The sequence below is a fragment of the Molossus molossus genome, unplaced genomic scaffold (assembly GCF_014108415.1).
Source record: "Molossus molossus isolate mMolMol1 unplaced genomic scaffold, mMolMol1.p scaffold_m16_p_8, whole genome shotgun sequence".
NCBI lineage: Eukaryota > Metazoa > Chordata > Mammalia > Chiroptera > Molossidae > Molossus > Molossus molossus.
The window spans coordinates 32922337-32934520 of NW_023425402.1; the positions used below are offsets into that span (position 1 = coordinate 32922337).

The 12184-nt window shown below is 40.8% G+C and overlaps 1 pseudogene; it reads left to right on the forward strand.

Annotated features, from left to right (window-relative positions):
- Positions 1–358: 358 nt before the first annotated feature.
- LOC118621838 lies at positions 359–822 on the forward strand (annotated as a pseudogene).
- Positions 823–12184: the final 11362 nt, after the last annotated feature.

Below are 12184 nucleotides of genomic sequence, written 5' to 3' on the forward strand. Positions count from 1 at the left end.
TTTCAAACTGAATGGTAATGAACACACAACCTATTAAAATTTTGTGGAATGCTGCCAAAGTAGTCTTAGAGGGAAATTTATTGCTTGAAATAGTTTCATTGAAAAAGGAGAAAATTGTAAAATAAATGACTTGCACTTACATCTCAAGAAACCAGTATCATAGTAAATTCAAATGACAAAGATATTCTTCTTGACAAAACTTTAGTCAGTCTTCTTTAATGACTCTTCTCAACCAGGCTTCAATCTTGGGCATTTGTTTCCATCTTGTTGGGTCTCCGTTGCTTAGTTTAAGCAAGAATCTTGCTAAGTTATTTTTGAGAGACTCCCTGACCCTTAAGATCAAAGTTTTTATTCCATCATGGCATCAATGCAGAAAGGACTGCAGAAAGAACTGTTGGCTTTGTACAGTGACCTACCTCTTGGATGACTTTAGATGAAAAGAGTGCTAAAAATTTAGTTACACACTGGATTGTCGACATGGAAGGTGCACCAGGTACCTTATATGAGGGGGGAAATTTTCAACTTTTATTTAATTTCAGTATTCGATATTCTTTTGACTCTCTTCAGGTCATGGCTACGGGTGAGAATATTTCTGTTCATGCTCATGTTTATAGCAGTGGTCATACCTGTTTACCTTTTCTATCAGAAGACCGGTTCCCAGTGCTCTCAGTCCAATGAGTTTTTCTTAGCATATTAGCATGTTTTCTAGCTGCAAAGAAAAGAAAGAACTACCAAATATATATATATATATTTTTATGTTTAATCATGTAACAAGAATCCAAAGAAAAAAATAAAAGGTAGTTTCATGATGATAATTGTTGATGCCACTATTATCATCCTCTTAACATAAAATAGTCCTACTGAGAAAATAAGCACTTTGATCATTCAGTCTCTGAACTTTTGACTGGAAGTGACCATAGACAATGAAGACTGCATCCTTTTACTATATTTTGACTTGTGTGCATTCTGGGCACATGTTGATTGCTGGTTCAGTCCACCCAACCAACTAATACTATTCTATTAGTCATACAGTATTAAAGCAGGTGTCAGAAAATATCAAATATAATTCTATTTCTTTTTTTTTAAAGCTTTTGAAAAAGTTCCAGTTCCTCTTGTATTATGCAATAATAGCGACTTCTTTGGTGGTTTGAGTTGTTCATTCCCAGCAATGGATATCATAAGAGAAAAAAATTCATTAACTCCTGCCATCCAAAGATTAATGCATAATAGGGACAATAAAATAAATCTACGGGTTCTACTGGGATTATAAATAAAGTGAGGGATCCAACATTACTTTGAAAGTCACCCCATTTCTATGTGGATTCCGTGCTCTGTGATCCTAAAGTTAACAATATTAATTTACATGCATCTTTAAAGACTGTAATAGAAGATCACTGCATATTTATTGAGTTGTTTATATCTGCTGTCAAATTGTTTGACATGGACAGTTTTCAAGTAGCATTGACAGGGAGATTATATCTGTCAATTATGTTATCCCTATGGTAAAAATAAATGCATTGCCTTTCCTCAATCTCTAAAGTAAAGGTATGAGTAATACAAAGTATGAATGGTTTAATCCAGGTTTTATTTTGGAAGTAGGAAAAATGGCAGTGATGACTAAATTGCTGCAGTCCATAATTTGGGCTTGTTTATACATTAATAATTTTTTCAAGAAGAACATACTCAGTTACTTTCTGCAAGCCATCAGCATGAGCCCTACTGTCTAAACACTAGTTCATTTATTTATGTTTGGACAAGCTATAGCTATTTTTGTTTCTTTAGTTATGTTTAAATCAAGCTTGAATTTTATAGTAATTTAATTGAAAAAAATTTGTCAAGTTTTCTCTTATAAAATGTCTTTACTTGAAAATATTTTGTCTTTCAGTCCTGTACCCTAAAGTAAAAAATGCATTTTTGATAGAGGCTTAATGTTTTAACAAAAGAGTGTAGACATTTTATATTAAAATTTAGGCAAAAGTTCACTATAGAGTGGTATGTTTGCTTATTTGTCTCACACAACAATGCAGTTATTCTTGGAGGGATTTGTTTTGTTTTCTTGTTTAAAAGACTGTGCTAACAGCTAGATAAAATTTTTCTATAGAAAAAAATTGTTCAAAAGTCCAATTTTCAGTACCATATAAGTTAATGATATTGCAACTACGTTCTCTTTTTCTTTTTTTTTTTTAAGGTATAGATAGATAGATAGATAGATAGATAGATAGATGATAGATAGACAGACATTCATTAATATGAGAGAGAGAGAGAGAGAGAGAGAGATATCAACCTGTTGCCTCCCACATGTGCCCCAACTGGGGATCAAACCTGAAACCTAGGTATGAGCCCTGACAGGGAATTGATCCCACAACCTTTTGGTCCATGGGATGATGCTCCAACCAACTGAGCCATACCAGCCAGGGCTAGGTTGTCTTTTTTAAAAAAAAATTAATGCATTTTATCAACTACCTTTTCACATAAGCAAAATATGTTTCTACTACAATGTTATTTTTACTATGCCTATTGTTGCACTCTTTTTGAAATACTCTGCAATGAATGTATGAATCAATTTAGGCTTTAAAATAAAAGCCAATTGGCTGAAAGGTTTGGAATATGTACCCCAGAAAAACTATCCAATCAATAGTTGGCAATGAATATTTTAATATTTGTTTTTAATTTTTGTATAAATTAAATTTTATAGTTTTGTACATATTAATTAAGGGCATATACTTTTACAGTCTAATGTATAATTGCTAAACTCAGGGGTGGGAAGACTTCATAAATATGTCTTCAGAAATAACTTGGAAGAAAAATAAAGCTATAACCAGCCACCAAATTCTGGACACTGTTTATAGTGCTAGTTAGCAACTACCACTTTTTAAAATTAAAAACATTTTTGTTCCATCTTGACTAGGCATTCATAAGTTCTCACAGTAGCCTCTATTAATCTTATTAGTTGGCCTATTTAATCAAGACATAAAAAGTTTTTTGGGATGCCTTGAACTACTCTTAGTTCTTAAAACTTTTTAATTTGAAAACTGCACCTATAAATTATGCATTTTTTTATATATATTTTACACCACTGCTCTAATTTATGCATTGACTAGATCATTTTGGGGGGTGGGGATAGGGAAATTTCATTTTGTTGGTCTTCTTACCAAAATATTTTTATTAAAAAATGACCTGTGATATTTATTCACCAAAAGAATCAATATATCAGCTTAGATTCCAAAATGGCAGCAGAGTGAATGGAAGCTACACAGACCATCTTCCAGGAACAAACTGGAATAACAACTAAAATAAAGACATATTGTCAGAAAAAAAACAATAGAGAAGCAGCTAGAGAGGACCCACATAACCACGATCAAAAGAGGACACTAAATTGAGCCTGGTAAGAACTGCCAAGGCACAAGAAGGTGTCCTGGGAGCCCATGGACAGCAGCTGTTTTAGCTATGAACAGCTCCCTTAAGTTAAAATTCCAAGCCAGCTCCATAGCTCAGAGAGCCCACACAGAGCACTAAATTAGCTGCAGCCACTCACCTTGGGTTTGGCATAGGGAGGGCAGACTGGACTGAAACTCTGTGGAGAGAATCAGAAGCTTGGAGAGTTGGGAGGGCATTGGGAGTTTTGTGCTGAATCACTTCCTCACTGTCAGTAGCCATCTTAATCAAAGAGTTCTTTCCCAGAGCCCTGGGGAGAAGCAACAGCCCCTCCTTCAGGAACTTAACACCACCTGGCCAGGCCAGAGAAATGCAAATTGAGGCTTATTAAGAGTCAGCAAGTATCTGACCCACCTGCTGGAAATCCTCTTATCCTGAACACCTGAGGAATTTTTTTTTTTTTTCATTCAGTTGAGGGCTACAACCCAAGGCTCATCCAGTAACTGAAATCAATCACCTCCAGGCAAAAAGAGGATAACTGAACCTTTCCTGGGCTTACTTAGCCAGGGAAGTAAGACTTGACAGTGGTGTTTTATGTGATTCCTCCCACACTCACCCAAACCCAGTAGAAGGAGCCACAACCAGTGGAATACCAACACTCACAGGGAAAATTTGGCAGGCTCCAAAACCCACTGAGACAGCCAAAATGGTGAAACAAAGAAACAAATCACAAATGAAAAAAAAACAAATAATTTGACAGAAGATGAAATAAAAGAAAGGAAATTGAGAAAGATATCAGAGGGAAAGTTCAGAGTAATAATCAAGAGGAAGTTTAATAGCATGAGTAAAGATATAGAAGCATTGAAAACCAACCAACTGGAAATGAAAAATGACATAGCAGAAATAAAGAACACATTGGAAAGAATAACCAGCAGAGAAGGGGCGGACTGGATCAGTAAATTAAAGACAGGGTAGAAAAAATTTCCCAATCAGACAACAACAACAACAACAACAAAAAACAATGAAAAAACAGGAAGAATGCCTAAGAGAACTGTGGGACCATATAAAATGTAACAGCACTCACAACATAAGAGTTCTAGAAGAAAAAAAATGAGCAAGAGTTAGAGAATACATATGAAGAAATAAGGACAGACAACTTCCCTAACTTGCTGAAGGAAAAAGGCATACAAGTACAAGAAGCACAGTGACCCCCAAGTAAGAACCCAAATAGGCCCACACCAAGACACATCATAATTAAAATGCCAAAAATTAAAGATAAAGAGAGAATCCTAAAGAAAACAAGTGATCAGCAACAGGTTACCTACAAAGGAACCCCCATAAGGCTATCAAATGACTTCTCAACATAAACGCTACAGGCTAGAAGGGAATGGCATAAAGTAATAAAGGTAGTGAAAAACAAGGATCTGAATCCAAGACTATTCTATCCAGCAAGGCTATCACTCAAAATAGAAGGTGAAATAAAGAGTTTCCCAGACAGAAAATGGCTAAGGGAATATATCAGCACCAAACTAGTACTGCAAGAAATGTTAAAAGAACTGCTATAATTAATAGAAGAAATAGGGAGAGAAATAGAACCACACTAAACAAAAATGGCAATAAATAAATACATATCAATAATAACCTTAAATGTAAATGGAATGAACGCTCCAACCAAAAGACAGAGTAGCTGATTGGATAAGAAAGCATGACTGCCGTCTCTCAGCCTGCCGGGATTGATGCAACACAATGAAACTACAAGCACAGGCTGCTTGGAGTGAGAGGGAGCTTTGCAAGAGAGCAAATCTCCAGATCTCTGGATGCAGTCCCATTCATTTGCAGATTGGTACCCCCCAGGTTAAAACTATTTCCTTGAAGCCAAAAGATAACAAACCCTTATTCACATGCAAATGAAGCACACAATACACATGGGTGGGCCAGGTCCCCCCACACCAGGTCAGGTGAGAGTGCTTAATACAGGTTACAGAACGTCCATCTTCCAACCCACATCTCCCCCCTTTTTGTTTTCTTGAAATTGTGGGATCGCCACTGCTGTGATGGTCAGGAGCATCATCACTTGTTTTTTGGTGTTCTGCAGAGAGGACACCATTCGCCAGAGTCCTCAGAGAACCATATCGAGTCCTCAGGCTGGAAAGGGTGCACAAGGTTTGAAGTGGGCACAGGCAGGGTGTCACAGATGAGTTTATGGACAGCTTTCTGGGCGGACTGCAGGGCCTGCAAGAACTGTAAGAGGGTGAGGGGGATCAGAGTGGTCCAATTTTCACCAGTTTCTAAAGTAAATTTGGTTAAGGTTTCCTTTAAGGTCCTGTTTAAATTTTTCTTTAACTTGCATAGACTCTCTGTGACTTTCCTAGTGCTTTCCCTGACATAAACCTGAGAGCTTGTCTAATCTATCTGCTGTCTGCACATGGCCCAGTTTTCATTCTCTTTCTCCCTACTCAAACCCATACATTCCTGCTCCTCTCTGCCTTCCCCCTTTCCCTGTGACTTTACTGGACATAACCTGTCTCTCAGGAGTTTACTAATCTTGGAGTAACCTAAGTGGGTAGTATGGTGCAGCTGGTTGATTAAAGTCCCACCTAAAGTCTCTGGGACTAACAACCTCCCTTCAGGCAGTGTCCATCATCCATTGATTCTTGGGTGGCTTGCTTCTGTTCAGCCAGGTCATTTTCTGACCTAGTGTATCTGGAGAGGCCCCACAGGTTTTAGGGCTGCCTCCCTAGCTCTCTGGTCTGTAGCAGATTTTCCTTGCCCCATTGGAGACCCTGGATTAGGGCTATGAGTTCAGGCCATTGGGCTGAAGTTCTCCTATTTAATGACTGAGATAAAATGACACAGTCCAGAGTTATTGCTGCTGCCTCAGCATACCTGATTTCTCCTGGACATAGGTGCTCCCATCCATGAACATCATCTTCTGATGATGGCAATGGGACATCTTTGAGGTCTGAGCAGGCCATCTGCACTATGTCAATTACCTCCAGGTAGTCCTGTAGAAGTTTCTCTGGGTCATCATGCAGGAGGCAGGCTGGCAGGATTGATGGACAACGTCTTGCAGAACTTGATGTGGGGCTGGCCTGGAGTGGCAGTAGCCATCAATTGAACAGTCACTGGAGAAGATCACATCTAAGTAGGGGATATGGGCACTCCAGCATCACCAGAAACAAATGAGTCACAGTAATTCTCCCATGGCCCATAGTCCTCTTTGAAGTCAAAAGGTAGGTTAGTGGCCCATTGGTTCGGTCAGGACTGAGTCTTCTGCACTAGTATCCTCTATGCCTGACTTAGTCCTAGTCTTTTCTATCCCTAATTGGGACCTAAGCCTGCCATCCAGACCCTTCCTAGGGTGATCCTTCCCGGAGGGCCCTGTTTCCCTTAAGGCTGCTGTTACTACCTTTGCTATTTCAGCCAATTGGGCCAATAGGCTTAATAGGAGAACATGGTGAAAAGTATCCAAGGAAACCCTCCCCCTGGCAGTATTTGGGTCCCACCATGGGCAGAGGGATGGGAGAATATCCTCTGACCCCAGGTTTACAAAAGGATACAGGAAAGGGGAGCATCGTCTTAGCGTGCAAGTTTACGCAGGACAGAATGTTTTTTAACTCTCCAAGAGTACTTTGCACCCGCACCTGAAATCCCTATTTTCAACTCCCCAAAGTTCAGAGAAGTCTATAGGAAACTAGCTGCTGCCAAACCTGGGGCAGCGGACAGAAAAGACGCCTGGGCTGGCACCAAAGGAACACGCCTCTTCCATGGCCTGAACGCCCTCCCCGGGAAACACTGTGGCCTCCGGGTGAGTGCCTGTGTGTCTGCCCTCCCACCGCCCCCATTTCCCAGGACAAGGGGCTCTCCACACCAACCCCAGTCCCAAAGCACAGTGCCAAGCAGGACACACAGAGCAGCCCACCAGCAGGGATAGCCCCTGAAACATACATTATTCTATTAACTGCCTGTAGCAACCGAACTACAAAATCTAGATACGGCTCTTCAGGTCCCTGTCTGATGGATGTAAGATCTAGCAAATTTTGTCCTTTTGTTGGGAGCTCTTTTCAGGCCTACAAGCACAGATAGTAATCACGGTTGTAGCAGAAGATGGTGCGGGACTTATTAAGGACTCATAGCCTTTCTAGGGTTTCCTCAGGTCTTTCACTACACCTTGCTTGCTCACCTTATTAGCCTCCCAAACCGGATCAAGGCATCTCAAATTAGGGCCCAAAGGGTAAATGTTTGGGCCAGAAACTTGTTTGGGCCTTTAGCTGTAACTGTGCCTCACAGGCACTCCCCTATCTTTGCCCAGGTTTCTCTTGGGGCCCATTTTGGGGCCCACTATCAGTATGTGTGCCCTAATCTTCCTTCCTCAAATCTTTGTCTAAGAATGTTTCAAAATGCAACCCAGTGAGGTCTTCTGGGCACTAGGGCTGCTATCCATGATTAGACTAACCCTAACAAAGTTGAGGGAGACCAAGTAGAGAGGTAGACGAGGACAAAAACAAGGGAAGACACACAAGACCGAAACTTTTGCTTACAAACATTGTGGAGCACCGTCACTCACACACAATTACATTCACAGAGTCACACTCACACATCGTTTGAATTTTCTTCCAGAAATTCCCTGTCATCAGCAGTGCCTAGGCCACTTGGGAGGTGATCATTCTCCCCTTCCACCCCAGTGGCGGGTCTGAATGAACAGAATTTGCCAGATTTGAAACCCACCTAACATCTTACGGGGATTCCCAGCAGAGAAGACGCTGCGCCACATCCAGCCCTCTCGCTCTCATCCAGGTAGACCAGTCACCCAGAACACACCTCCGGAGGCTTTACCAGGTCTCCTTTCATCTTTTTGGAGACATCTTGGCATCTCTTGGCCACTAGTAGGAAACCCAAGTAGGATCTTTGGGGCCCTAGAACTCAGGGGGCACCTCCCTTCAGATCCACAGGGGTCTGGCGGCCAGATCGGGAGAGGCTGTCCGTCCTAGGCATCTAGCCCTTGGTGTAGCAAAACACCGGGGAATCTTGCTGGGGCCTCCAAATGTTGTATCTGCTGCTGAAGGGTATAATAATATAGGCAAGCAGCATAAAATACCTACCCTAGATTGGGTGGAGATTATAGACAAGTAAGCCAAAAAATATACTCTGGGCTAAGAGAAGCCCCTATTCTAGATAGCATTTCCTCCGAACGTTGCGGCAACTGCTTGAAGCTTCCCCAGGTAACTCTAGAAAGGGTTTGAGAGGGACCCTGGGACCAAGTCCAGGACCAAGTGCAAGTTTTACAATCAGTGTCCAAGGTCAGCTGTGCCTTCTGAGGAGTCAGGTTGAAGGACAGGTCCTTCCTGTTCATGGTAAGGTTTTATCCACTAGGCCACCAGCCACTTGGGACGTGTAGGAGACAAAACACAAGCACATCCCTGCCCACAAGCCAGTAACTCTGCAGGATCTTGCCGTTCAGGCCCTTGCTGTGATCTATGAACCGGGCTAAAGGCTTGGGCCTTGTGGCAGAAGCTTTTTGTAGAAAATGTCGCTCCGCAGCTGTAGTGCTAAAGCAATCTCAATTTAAAAAAATTAAGGTATAGATTGCCAGAGAAAGCTGATTGACAGGGGGTTCACCCCTACTCCCTCTTCTTTGTTTTGTAATTAAAAATTTTAAAGTAGCATGAGCACATTCAACAATAGCTTGTCCTGTAGGGCTATAGGGGATGCCAGTTTTATGGCTAATGTTCCATTGTCAGAGAAATAATTTAATGTTTTGAGATGTATAGGCTGGCTCATTATCTGTTTGAATTTCCAGTGGCACCCCCATATGTGCAAAACAGGGGGGTGCCACTGGAAATTAACATCTTTGGCTTTTCCCCCAGTACTGGCAGTTGCATGTAGAAAATTGGAATGGGTATCTATAGTAACATGTACCCACTGAAATCGACCAAATGATGGAATATATGTTACATCTGTTTGCCATGAGGCATTAGGGGATAAACCCCGTGGATTGACTCCTGCTGATGTTGGAGTCCCTCCAGAAAGTTGGCAACCTGGGCAAACCTTAATAATATCTTGAGCTTGCGAGAGGGTCAAATGAGAGGTTTTCATGAGTGCTTGAGCATTTTGGTCAAAAAAGGCATGTGAACACTGCGCTTGCTGAAATGCAAGAGTTGTTGCTACGATGGCATCCGCCTGTTGATTTCCTTGGGTTAAAGGTCCGGGGAGCATGGAATGAGATCGAATGTAGGTTATAAAAATAGGATAACTCCGTTGGTCTATTAAAGCTTGGAAAGACAAAAATAAGGTTAATAGATGTTGATCAGTTAAAGGCTTAATAAAGGCTTGTTCTATTCTTTGTAACACTTTAACTACATACTGTGAATCACTAACTATATTTAAGAGCTCTTCTGTAAATTGTTGAAGAGCTAATATTGCAGCCCTCAATTCAGCACACTGAGTTGACCCAGGCTCAAGGCTGCTGATATTTTTCCATTTCTCATTTTCTATAAAGGCTACTCCTGCTTTGTGAGATTTACCTGATCCATCAATGAATAAAGTTTCAGCCCCGGGTAGTGGGGTATTACTGATATTTTGCACCAACTTAGGGTATAACTGAGGAATATTTTGCAATAATTTATTTGCTGGAAGAGAGTAATTAATTTCTCCAATGAAATCTGCTAGTGCTATTTGAAAGTCTATTGCCTGGAAAATCAAAGTGGTAAATTGTTCCTAAGTAAGAGGCAAATGTAGAATCTGAGGGTCATACCCTGTCAGTTCTTGTGTTCTTTTTCTACCTTTGGCTCTTATGATTTGCAAACTGTTCCACAAATGGAGTTATTGTTTTAGATGTGGTAGCTGGGAGAAAGATCCATTCAAGATATTTTATTTCAGGCATTAATTGTCCTATTAATGCTGTAGTATATGGCACAGTTGGATAAACAAAGTCTAATAGGGTCTTTTAATGACCAACGATGAGCTTGTCTGGTTTGTATTTGAGTAGTTATTTTTTTAAGTTCTTTTTGCGCCTCTGTAGATAGAGTTCTTGGTGAATTTAGTGCTGGATCACCTTTGAAAGTATTAAATAAATGAGTTAACTGTTCAGTAGTGATACCAAGCATAGGTTGAAGCCAACTGATGGCTCCAGTAAGTTTTGTAATTCATTCAAAGTAGTCACTTTGACTGGAATGGTAAGTTTCTGGGAGGTGAATAGTTCTTGTCCCTATTATCCACCCTAAGTATTGCCAAGGTTCTAATTGCTATACCTGGTCTAGAGCAATTTGTAATCCTGCCTCTTTTAAGTCTCCTGAAGCAATAATAAGCCTGATTTAATTATTTTGGGGTATAGGCAGCTAATAAAATATCATCCATATAATGGTAAGGATAAATGGCAGGAAATAGTTTCCTTACTAGCTCAACTGCATGATGCACATAGTATTGACAAATTGTTGGACTATGTATCATTCCTTGGAGTTGTATCTTCCATAAAAACCATTGCATAGGTTTACTATTATTAATGGAGGGAACAGAAAAAGTGAATTTCTCTCTATCTGTAAGAACCAAAGGGATAGTAAAAAAAAAAAAAACAAACAAAAAAAAAAACAAAACACTCTTTAAGATCTATAACAATTACATGCCAATTTTCAGGAATCATTGTATGATTGGGGAGCCCAGGTTGTATCACTCCCATAGGTTTTATAATAGCATTGATTGCTCTCAAATCATGTAGTAATCTTCATTTTCTACCCTTTTTTGGAATGACAAAAATGGGAGTTTTCTAGTGGGAAGGTTCTATATGACCTGCTTATAACTGCTCTTTCACTAAACTGTTTGCATGTAACAATTTTTCCATTTTTTGTTCAGGTAGAGTGGGAGGGAGAGAGAGGAACAGTGAGCGAGAGAGAGAAACATCAATGTGAAAGGAACACATCGAGTGGCTGCCACCCGCACAACCAACCAGGGCCGGGGACAAACTGCAACCGAGGTACATGCCCTTAGCGGGAACCGAACCTGGGTCTCTCAGGACCGCAGGCCAATGCTCTAACCGCTGAGCCAAACTGGCCAGGGCCAATTTTTCCCCTTTTAAGGGCCACTACTCAACCCATAATGTCCCTGTTGTCTTCCAGGCCAACGAAAGGAGGGGAATTTTACCAGTGACCCCTAGCTAAAAGGCTGGGTTTGAATAACCATTCCCCATTGAGAGAGAAGATCCCTTTTCCACATGACATAAGGTTGAATCCATTCTTTTTGTCCATCTGGACCTGTACAGGAAAGGGAGCGAGTACTTTGTTGAGGAGCTTGAGTTCCTCCCACTCCTGTAACTGGGGTACCGGGGCTTTAGGCCATTCTTGTGTTGTTATAATAGAAATGTCTGCCCCTGTATCCACAAATCCTGAAATTAGCTGGAGATCAAGGGCTTTATGTTGTTAATAGCTACAATCCAGAGAACATCACACTGACGAGTGCTCCCAAACCCTGCATTTCCTCTTATTGTGGAGTTGGCTCCAGGAACCCAGTGGGGTAACAAAAGAAGTTGAGCTATTTGGGTTCCCGGTGTTAATACATGAAAGCCCACAGCCTTAAGCATTACTTTAAATTCTCCTTCAATATCTGAGTCAATTACCCCTGGCATCACCTGTAATCCTTTCATTGTTAAGTTAGATAATCCAATCACTAAACCTACTTTCCCATCTGGCAAGGGGCCATACACTTGTAGGAACTAAACAAATATCATCAGACTCCTTAAGGGTTAATTCTGTGGTGGTGATAAGATCCAGGCTGGCACTTCCTGTTGTGGAGGCTGGGAGGTCTCCAACCCTTTTTT